This window comes from Diorhabda sublineata, chromosome 5 (genome assembly GCF_026230105.1).
Source record: "Diorhabda sublineata isolate icDioSubl1.1 chromosome 5, icDioSubl1.1, whole genome shotgun sequence".
Taxonomy (NCBI): domain Eukaryota; kingdom Metazoa; phylum Arthropoda; class Insecta; order Coleoptera; family Chrysomelidae; genus Diorhabda; species Diorhabda sublineata.
In genome coordinates, this window is record NC_079478.1 from 27,546,063 (window position 1) to 27,557,498 (window position 11,436).

Sequence of the window (11,436 nt, forward strand, 5' to 3'; positions counted from 1 at the left end):
TAGTGAGATTTAAAAATTTGTCTCTCTCTTAGAAAAAAAATCGAAGCATAAGTCAACTCATATGAATACTGGCGAATATTGAGATTATATTATTTTGATGTACACTCTTACATGTATTGAATCAATAGTAAATTCATGCTACCAAAGATATTCAGTTATATAAAAGTCGTTTTTATTTGCAGTGATTGTTGACATTTATAAAATACTCTATTGACAAAACATAAGATTTATATAAAAATACTCAAATTCATTTAACATTAATATTTTGCTGGAAACAGAAAAGTTGTCATCTCTAATCCTTGCTTGTTTACTTTTTGCAGGAAAACAACGAACACTATTCGAAGATCTCTTACCATTTGGTAAAAGATTGGTTTTGACTCCCCGACGGTCATAGTTGTTGTAGCATTCATCACCAACATTGTGTCTTCTTTAAAATAAATTATAAAATGAAAACAGTGTTTTTTACTATTTTCCCATTGAATATGTTATCGAACATGTTGAATCTATTATTATTTTTGGAGTTCAGTGCAACAAAGAGTTAATAATTCAAAGAACGACAAGTGCAATTTGTTTATACTAGTCGAAAGGAAAAGAAAAACATGAATTCTCAATAATATAAAACTTGTTTCATAGTATACAAGAAGCACCAAAAAAATAAGCTAAAACTACTGAGAATGTTTTTCATACGATGTGTATACTGTAGGTTTTTGAGAAGATAAAATTTTCTAACTTTTCTGATCGAAGTGAGTCCGAAATTTGCTTTTGCATAGATTTCGTTAGACCAAAACACCTCACTCAAAATAATATTCGAACACAAGTGAGGTTGTGGATACTTACCCTGTTAAGTATAATGCTATTTATTGAAGTACTAGGTCTTCAGGCAAGGGAAGTGCCATACCTAGTTAAATATACTTGCACCAATTCGCGCTTAAATTCCAGGATATCGACATTTTTTTCAACTTTTGAGTTTCGTTTTATTATCGAGGTGGGGTGGGTACCAAAACGTGTGCTCGCTATGGTAACTACGTTGTTGTTTAGCCATCCATATAAGAAAACTTCGTTCGTTAGCTCTAGCGTAGATTCATGCACTCCTTTTTTATATTGTTTACCCATGATCTTTTTGTAAAGCAACGGGCAGTCCTTTGGGATCTTATTATCGCGAATAGTATCTTTTCCTGTACCCTCTTTAGTCTACCCTCTTCCTCAGGAAGTGGTATTCGGCCTCAGTTAAAGTATATAAAAATTAGTACTCAGACAGGGTGAACAATTAATATTAAATTGGACGACACCAGGTTTTTAACGAACGACGTTAAAAAATATTTAAAAGAGGCGGAAAAGCTGGAAACACCTTATTAATTAAATTAAAAATGGAAATTAAGAATCCAAAACTACCCGGACCCTATTATCCTAATTAATATCGATTGCTAAGAAGAATAGAAAAAGTTTCAGCAACAAATAAATTTATTGAAAAAATAATAAATTCGCATTAACAGTGTATCCCAAAGAGCACAAAAGCAGTTATAAATTAAAAACAACTCTTATACTCATTTATACATTAAAGATAAGGCTGCTCTCAACTGAATTCCCAGATGCTAGAGTTGTGGTTGAGTTTGTAGACTGGTGGTTGTATCCTTGTTGTGGAAACTTCCAACCTGGCAGCTGTAGAACTGCGGGAAAATAATATAATGAGGAAGGAAACAGAGATGGAAATTACGAAAGAAGGAACGAGTAGAAAGAACAGATTTGAAGAAAAGGAGCTTATACACTAACAGAAAAAAACTGAATTCATATTTTTTTTAAATAGAACCAAACAGGAATCTGTTTTATTCTAATCGTTTTGTTTCCCAAATAAATAGAAAATACGATTTCATATGAAAACTATCATACAAAATTTGCTTAAAAGGAAATCCATAAAGATATCTGAAACTTTTGTGAACAAAATAAAAAAAAAGCAAAGAAAAATTTACCAGCGAATATAAAGAATAAAATCACCACAAATTAAAATTTACTTTTACTAGAAGTGTAGAGGAAGAATTCGAATCGATTTCGTACTTTTATTATCCAATATATATATTTTAAACCTCGGAAGTTAGAATAAATGAATCTGACTGTGCCACAATACATGAACAAAGTAATTCAAAGTATTCAAAATGTTCGAAGAATAACGTAACAATCCGAATAGTATGCTACAATGTTTGAATCAGAATAATTTTTAAAAAGTGCATAATCTCGTGTCTCTGTTTGCAGTAAGAGAACTGGGTTCGGGCGTTCATTACATATTGAATCCACTAGTATTTTTGTATTTTAGTTTTTACAAGCTTTTGTCAATAAATTATAACACTTTCTTGACAATAAAGCATTTCTCTCTCTCTCTCTCTCTCTCTCTCTCTTTCTCTCTAATAAGTGTTTATAAAATTTAGATATACAGTGCTTTTCAGATAAAAGTATCCACCTTTAATAACTTTTGTAATACTGGTATTTAGAAAAAATCCAAAAACACGTCAATTTATGTTGGAAGGGGCAAGCATTATGGCTTATTTAAACTTACTGGAAAAGCCACCCCCTCACCGCTGGCAGCATCCCCTTTATTTTTTTAAATTACTTGTCACATTTTTTATGTAAAATTTGGATACTCCTCTTTGAGCTAATTTCAAAAATGTATAATACTTGTAGGTTAAAGTGGTTAGTTTATGAGATAAACAATTTTTCTTTTAAGAGCACAAATTTTACTTATTATTTACTTTCACCTTATTTGCCTGTACTAAAATGGGTTGTACAACAGTTCAAACTCTTTAATCTTTTTAACTGTGCTATTTATTCTACTTACAAAATCCAAACAACTAAAAACTCTACTTTTTATTTAAGTTTGACATTGTTAACTAGAATTTGTAGTCACTATTGATAGTGTAATTTGATACATTATTTATTTTGTTTCTCTGAAATGGTTTACTCTTTGCAAGAATGAATTGAAATTGTAGGTTTATACTACCAAAATAATAATTGTGCAAGAGCTGCTGCTAGAATATTTAACGAATTACATGACGGAAGACATGCAACTCATAAGTATGTAATTCAACTGATGGAGAAATTTACCACAACAGGGTCTGTTTGCAATAAAGTGCATAAGCGAGAGGGACTCGTGAATAAAGAAGCAATCCAAGTGGCAATTTTAGGGCAAGTCAGCTTAGAGGCTCAACAACCCCAATCGTTGTCAACAATAAGTAGAGCGATCGGTGTTTTATCTTCTATAGTTTTCCGAGTTCTACATAAATTCAAGTACCACCCATACAAAGTTAAGTTGGTGCACGAGTTGAATGAAGATGATTTTGATCGTCGTCTAGAGTTTTGCGAATCAATGACGCAAATTATCAATAACAATCCACAATTGTTAAACAATATTTGCTTTTCTGATGAATGCTCATGTCATTAAATGGCTTAGTAAGTAGGCATAATTGTAGGTATTGGGCTGAAAGTGATCCACATATTATGCGTGAATTCCATACACAACATCCCCAAAAGTTAAACGTTTGGTGTGGTATCCTAGGTGACCACATTGTCGGACCTTCCTTCATCAACGGAAATTTGAATGGTGAATCATATCTTGAGTTACTCAGGGAAGGGATTGACCTACGTATTACAACAATAATAGAAAATGATGATAACCTTTCCGAGGATTTACTGGTATTTCAACAAGACGGAGCTCCCCCACACTATGCTATGCCTGTCCGACAATTTTTAAACGAAACATTCCCCGCTCGTTGGATAGGTAGAAGGGGGCAGATGATGGAGTGGCCACCTAGGTCACCGGATTTAACACCCCTAGACTTCTTTGTATGGGGGTATTTAAAAACAAAAGTTTATGCTACCCAACCAGAATCTCTGGATGATTTACGAGAGAGGATAGAAAATGAATGTCGACAATTAAATCCAGCCGTATTAAGCAATGTCAGAGAGGCATTTCAAAATAGATTATACCATTGTATGGAAGTGAATGGTACTCATTTTGAACACTTATTGTAACTTCACAATAAATAGCACAGTTAAAAAGATTAAAGAGTTTGAACTGTTGTACAACCCATTTTAGTACAGGCAAATAAGGTGAAAGTAAATAATAAGTAAAATTTGTGCTCTTAAAAGAAAAATTGTTTATCTCATAAACTAACCACTTTAACCTACAAGTATTATACATTTTTGAAATCAGCTCAAAGAGGAGTATCCAAATTTTACATAAAAATATGAAAAGTAATTTAAAAAAATAAAGGGGATGCTGCTAGCGGTGACGGGGTGGCTTTTCCAGTAAGTTTAAATAAGCCATAATGCTTGCCCCTTCCAACATAAATTGACGTGTTTTTGGATTTTTTCTAAATACCAGTATTACAAAAGTTATTAAAGGTGGATACTTTTATCTGAAAAGCACTGTATAGTATATTACACCAAAAGGGCCGAAAGTAAAATTTTCGGCCCTGCTCGTCATAATGCCCAAGGCGAAGCCGAACAGGACCGAGATTTTAACTTTCGGCCCGTGTAGTGTATACGATAGTTCTGCATAGCCGGTCGAAAGAATGTTATTAATTTCACTTTTTATGACATTAATAATTATTCATTAAGGTTAGAGGAAGCAATACTAATGATAGCAGTTAACAATTTGTCATAGCAGAATAAATAGTCCGTAGTTACAAGTATAAATAGGCATGCTACTGCTACTAGGGACGAAAGAACGTACTTTCGACCGAGGTATGAAGAAAATAAACAATACTAGTGTTTCATACAGAAGCGTAGTATTCCATAGAAGGATTTTCTCCATTCTAAGCGTAGATACTAAAATAAGTGATGATTGAGCTTCACCTGGCTTTTTCGCAGTCTATATCTGTAATTATTCGGTGATTCGGATTCAATAATCACTGAGTCATTCTTGCTCTACTTACTATTAAGGCACTCCTTACACAAAACAATCGAAATGATCTAATAGCCAATTACACAATTGATCTACTTTCAGGTATCAAGAAAATCAATATTATTATCATCACAAAAAACAAGATAACTCGCCTTCTAACGCTATGAAAAAGTAAATAAATAGTTTTATTGAGCGTATCTACCAAGAACCATTAAATTTCATTCGATGTTCCTCAATTTAGTTTTTCAACTGATCAAATAAATCTTAAGTGAAACCACAAAAAACAACAAAAGACATTAAGATTCTATTTACATTCTACTATAATTATCTTAAATATACATGATATACTGGGTGTCTCAAATAACTGAAAACTGAACATTGCTAGAATATTCAGCACTCGTTATTATTTTATCATTCTATTTTTTCAGTATTTTTATCTCACAATATTATTTAACATGGAACTAATAAAGTTTTCTGCTATTTTTAGCGCATTTTTTACAAAAAAATACACTATCACTAACGTTTTGTCCGTCCGTGTGTAGGTCTGTAGCAGCGATATCTCCTCACAGGAAGCAAGTAACAAGCAAGGATTTATTGCATTTGATGTACAGTTGCAGAAAAGCCCAAATGAAAGCAATTTTTTTTATTATTAGGAAATTATTATTAGGAAAAATTGGTTTTTCGCAAATACAGGTAAAAATTTCAACGTTTCAACTTGTTGGGGTCTTTATCAAAATAGTAATTGATATTAACAAAAACAGTTCGAGACGTCAAATGTCCACCTGTCTTAGAAAAAAGGTCCTAAAGTAGAACAAAAAAAACACAAAAAATTTGGAAAAAGATATATTCATCTCCTTGTAGCTTAGTGCATTGTTTTGATAGAATAAAAAAAATTTCTTCTAAGAAAAATTCTTAACTCAAACGTTGCAATAAGTTCGCATAATACTCGACGTTGATAGTTTTTCCTTTTTCAAGATAGTCAATGAAAATTATTCCACGCTTATCCCAAAAAACCTAAGCCATGACCTATCCAGAAGATGAAGCGACTTATGCCTTATGAAACGGCGCAAATATTTGGCTTTATTTCTGTGAAGCATTACCATTCAGTCGAAGGAAACTTCTTCAAGATGCTTTTTTCCTTCTATCATCCAGTATCTTTTTCTAGATTTTCTCCAACATTTTTGTAGCCGTCACCTCATTTGGTCGACCACTGCGATGCTGGTTTTCGCAGGTCGTTTAAATAACGAAGAAACAGTCTCACCCAGAGTCGAATATAGTTCACTTTTCATATTGGTTGGGCAAATAAAAGTATTGTATCACATATCGATGATAAATTCCACCATATTTACAAATTAAATGGAAATATTCACAATTGAGTGCTGCCAAGAAAATATTAAACAACGTGGCGTGATCAAACTTGAAACATATGCTGTTTATATTGTGTAGTTTCTCTAACACTCTAATACAGAATGGATTGTACAATAATACAATTATTTTGTATAGATGCTGTTGCTAGAGGTATACTGACCATACTTTAAACGGGTATTTCTATTATTGAGTGCATTAATCAAATTGTGGAAACTTCTTACTATTAATTATTTCGCAAAATTTTCTTTGTCATTTTCTTATAGTTGGTAAACTTTCTACGTGATTAATTTCCAAATTGATCCTGCTTAAACGTTTCTTCATTATATTCATTATATATTATATAACAGTATTTTTTGTTTTAAGCCCAGAAATTTAAATATTTTATTACTCATATATACCACAGGCTTTCACAATCTTGATAAATCTTTCTCATATTTAGAAAAATAATTTTATAATAATAAAAAAACCTTTCTTATAATCATTTAATTTGATGCTATTGGCTCCAAATGAATTTAAAACGAAAACATTATGTTACATCGGGTCGGTATTATTTGATTTATGCAAAACCTTCAACAAAACTTTATTGATACCATATGAAAATCTTCAAAATGCACCTAGGATACATTTCCGATAAGATTTCATCGAATATCGAACTTCAAATTCCTCTTATAAAACGTATTCCAGCCATTATTATCACCACACAAGCGACTAATTTCACAACTGCAAAGAAACCAAATTAGTATACTATTCATATATTCATACAGTTAAATATCTAAAATATATTTGAAAATGCTTTTCATTCATAAGTCAATACCGTAATAGTATCGATTATATCATTTGATGTACCTCTTCTCATATTTTTTGATATAAATGTTGGAATCGGTCCTAAAGAAATCAAACTAAATACGGGTACAAGAGCCATCTTATTACTACTAATTTTCATTATATTATTCTGTAAAATCATTTTCCAAGAGATTTCCTTTGATACAACAGATATAGCAGATAATATTGAAACTTGACTTATGATGTATCAGTTCATTCTTAATAACTTGATGTCTTGGTATGCTATATTCTTGGTATTCTCATCTACACTACCGGTCAACAGCTTTTGCCCACCCTATAGTTTACATGATACACAACAAACAAAAACAATATCGATCGTTTATGATATTTATATTTAAAAGAATCTGCATAGATAAGAATATAGCAATAATAAAACTAGATTCTGTAGTTATTACATATTTGCATTTTTAAAGTAGCCCCCTTTTGGTTTCATTATTTCCATGCACAACTTTGACATTCTCTGTGACAATTTTGCTCCATTCGTTGTTCAGGTTATTTCAAAGAGAGTAGGACTCAATTTGTCCCCCAACAACTCAATCAGGTTGAAATCGAGCGACTGTGACGGCCAAATCATTGCTGCCAGTACATTCCTCTTTTCCAGTTCTTTCAAATCTTCCAAATACTCTTTTCTCATGCTCGAGGATAAATTTAATGCCAATCACGCGCGGGCCAGAACATATTACAGTTTCTTTAAATATTTTGATAGCCTTCTTTCCACAAAATCTCATCATCTCACCAATTTTCACACGTCATATCTTGCCCATCCACCAAAAGACCCCTTAACCATCGAGAGAAACCATTCAATGCGAGATCTCTGACATTCCATATGTGGAAACAAAGTCAACATTCGGAGCTGTACTGGGATACCTTTCAAATATCAACTTCGTTGAATATCCTTATGCACGATAGTATTGGTAAACGTCAAATTACTTAACTATTATAATCATTTCTCCATTAATAATAAGCGAAAAAAAATGAGTGTATCATGAGTCTAGTTATAAAATATATTTTTGGTGATAAATACGTATTTTTATTATGAACAAAAATGTGAAGCTATGTAGATTGTCTGTCAACTAATTAAAGACAACTTTTCTCATAAAGCTCTTTCATTCCCTTACCTATTCAAAAATATGTGAAACTACATTCTAGATATTGACTAATCTAATATATGCTTACCACGTACAACCATATTTAGCACAATTTGAGAGACATAACGGCATGTAAAAATTGTTACAGGAGATTTTGATTACTTCACTTCACGTGTGAATCTGTCAATCAAAACTTGTATGTACCAGATGCCAGATGTTGAAAGATTGTCAATATATATTGTCAATGTCACGATGGCCATGTTATGGTTAATATGTTAAAAGAAAACTATTCCGGATTTCACTTCAGATTCCACAACAATAAAAACAGAACATTGTTCTATGGAAATTTATTTCATACTGTCTCGTAATATGCCACATTAATTGAGATCAGGTTAGGATGCATTCGAGCACAATGCCTTCAAATTATCTCAATCGAACCGGAACTAAATTCTTTTAACTAAAATTCAGTTAAAATCTGGTGAATTGACATAACAAGACTAATACTCGTAATGGAATGAATTATAGATGGGAAAGCACTGGAAAACATGAATTTTCAGTTAATTAAACTGAAAAGTAGAGTATATACTTTGAATTTCGAAATGAACCTAATAAGAAATGACAAAGATTAATATTAAGCACCACACGCTTTTTGAAAAAGTGACATCAATTTTGTGGTCGATCATTTCACCCTCATATTAAGAATTATGTTTTACTTTCAACGTTGCGAGATGTTTTCTTCTTTCACAAAGTGTAATTTATTTTTTAGTTCGATTCACTAAACAAGCGAATGTTTTGGAGCTTTCAACGTTAACATTAAGTCTCCTTATGAGTTATTACGTAGTTTCAGCATTCAGCATCTAATACCTCACCATTAGTAAGTGCCACTACATTGGATTGTCCATTAGTAAATAGCATAGATAAACTTCATTATAATCTTCCGCACACCTTTACATTTTGTGGATAGTCGCTGCCCAACTCGAACGATCTTGACAAAACACGACCATGAAATATTAATGAAACACTCGTTTAAAAATTCTGTACACAGTTTCTTCTTTCGTTCATAAGCATCTTGACGTGTACTTAATATATCAACGAACACACTAACACACGAACCCAATAACAAGTTATTTATCCTTTTTACCAAAATTTCCAGTTATCTATCCATCCAATCAGCGCTAAAAATCGATTTTATTTCTGTGAAACATTGCCAAACACTCGAAACATCTTCACGATGCGTTTTTTTGTTCTATTGTGGGCACTTTCTAGTAAATATGCCCTCACATTATTGAGGAATGCAGGTAACGATAATATCAATTCGATATCAATTGGCAAGTGATTGTGAATTTTTTTGCATTGTAAAATATTGAGCCCTTAACTAGTTCTGAACGTAAAGTAGGTAGGTGAAGGTCGTGCTCTGCATTCCTAAGTGGATAACCGCGCAACGATCTTTCTGAAATTGGAGAAGTGTGCTTACGAGCTAGGATTCAAAAATGAATAAGGAAACAAGTTTCAGAATTTTCAATATTTTAAAGAAATCCCTTCATTTCTCTTAATAAACTGTTAAGGAGGTGGATAAGTTCAGTTCTTTGGAAACTGAAGGAACTTAATATTTTAGATGAGGCGGCAATATGTAACTCTCATTTCAAGGAACTTTTCCACAACAAAGCTTAAGTATTAACAGATTCAAGGACATTAATGGAGGTTTTATTTAATAAATAAGGCAGAAATGTATTTTTATATGATAAAACTTTAGTTTTAAAAATGTTGAGAGAGATAGATATGGTCCAATGGGATCAGTGTTGCTCCAAGAGAAACTTGTGTCGTCTGCAAATAGACATATTTTACCACTAATTTCTAGATAGGCGATGTCGTTTATAAACAGCTAAAACAAAATAGAGGCTAGTACTGAGTCTTGGGGCACACCACTTGGGGCACTATTAGCTTGCAAGAAGACAGAGTTGTATCAAGCCTTACAAGATAACTTATGTTGGTAATGTATGACTTAAAACATGCGTGAGGTGTTCCCCTGAAACCGTAGTACTGCAATTTTTTTATTACGATTAACACAATCGGAAGTCCTAGAAACATCACAAAAAGTTGTTGCAGTGGAGTGATTGTTGTTTAGACTAGAGTAGACATTATGTGGAGAATATAGCATCATTTGTGCATTTTTTACTTAAAAACCCAAATTAATGGATAGTTAGTATTTTATATTTAAGCAGAAATTATACAAGCCTTTTTTGACCATTCTTTCTATAATCTTGGATAACGTGGGCAGAGGTATAATTGTAGCCGTCTTAAGGCAATTGGGAAAATTGCCATTCTGAAATAAAACGTCAAATGAAGTGGTAAGGTGATATAATGTGCAATCGGGCAGACTCGAAAACATTTTTAATTTCTAATTCTAATGTTTGGCTACATTCACAGAGTAATTATTGCGGTTATCAGGTGAAGTAGAGATTATTCTCGATGAAGAAGCCTTATATCTTAGATCATTCACAATGGACCATGTTTCTTTAGAAAGTTAGAGTCTCGTATTATAATAAATATCTTTGGTAGCTTTTATTGTCTTATAAATTTTTCTATATAGTTTCACGTAATTTTTGAAAAAGACACTATCCGAGAATTTCTTTAGGTGAGACAAACATCGCATGTTTTTGTAGATATACGTAAACCCTTAGTGAGCCACTGTTTATTTTATTTATTTTTAATACGCCTAAGGGGAAACGAATTGGATGCCAAAGTAGTAAGTGTTTTTATAAATCTAGAAAATTCGAAATCCACAACACCAGAGAGCATGTTCCAGTCAGTTGTTCGACAACGGTGCATAAACTTTAGAAAACGTTTTTCCGAAAAGGCATAATTTGCGGGAAGCATTCTTAGTATTGGATTGTACTGAAAATTTTGCTAACAATGCAGTGGGTGAATTTCTTTTTTAGAGGTAAGGACTCCAGTAACGTCAGTAGTTTGTGACAGAAAGTATGTACGTCAGCGTCAGGGGTTCTGTAAATAGAAACAATATAGAAGTCATAAATCTTGTGATAGAAAATACAAAATATTTTATCAGATATTATATCAAGATTAAAATCTGGCTATATGAATTAAATTAAATCTATATTCGTCACGGTAAACAGTGATAATATTATTAACTATCAATAAGCTTATATTTAGTATCTAAGAATATTTGGATAAAATTGAAAATCAAGCTGAAATATTTCAATCGGAAAGCCGGTTATTTATTGA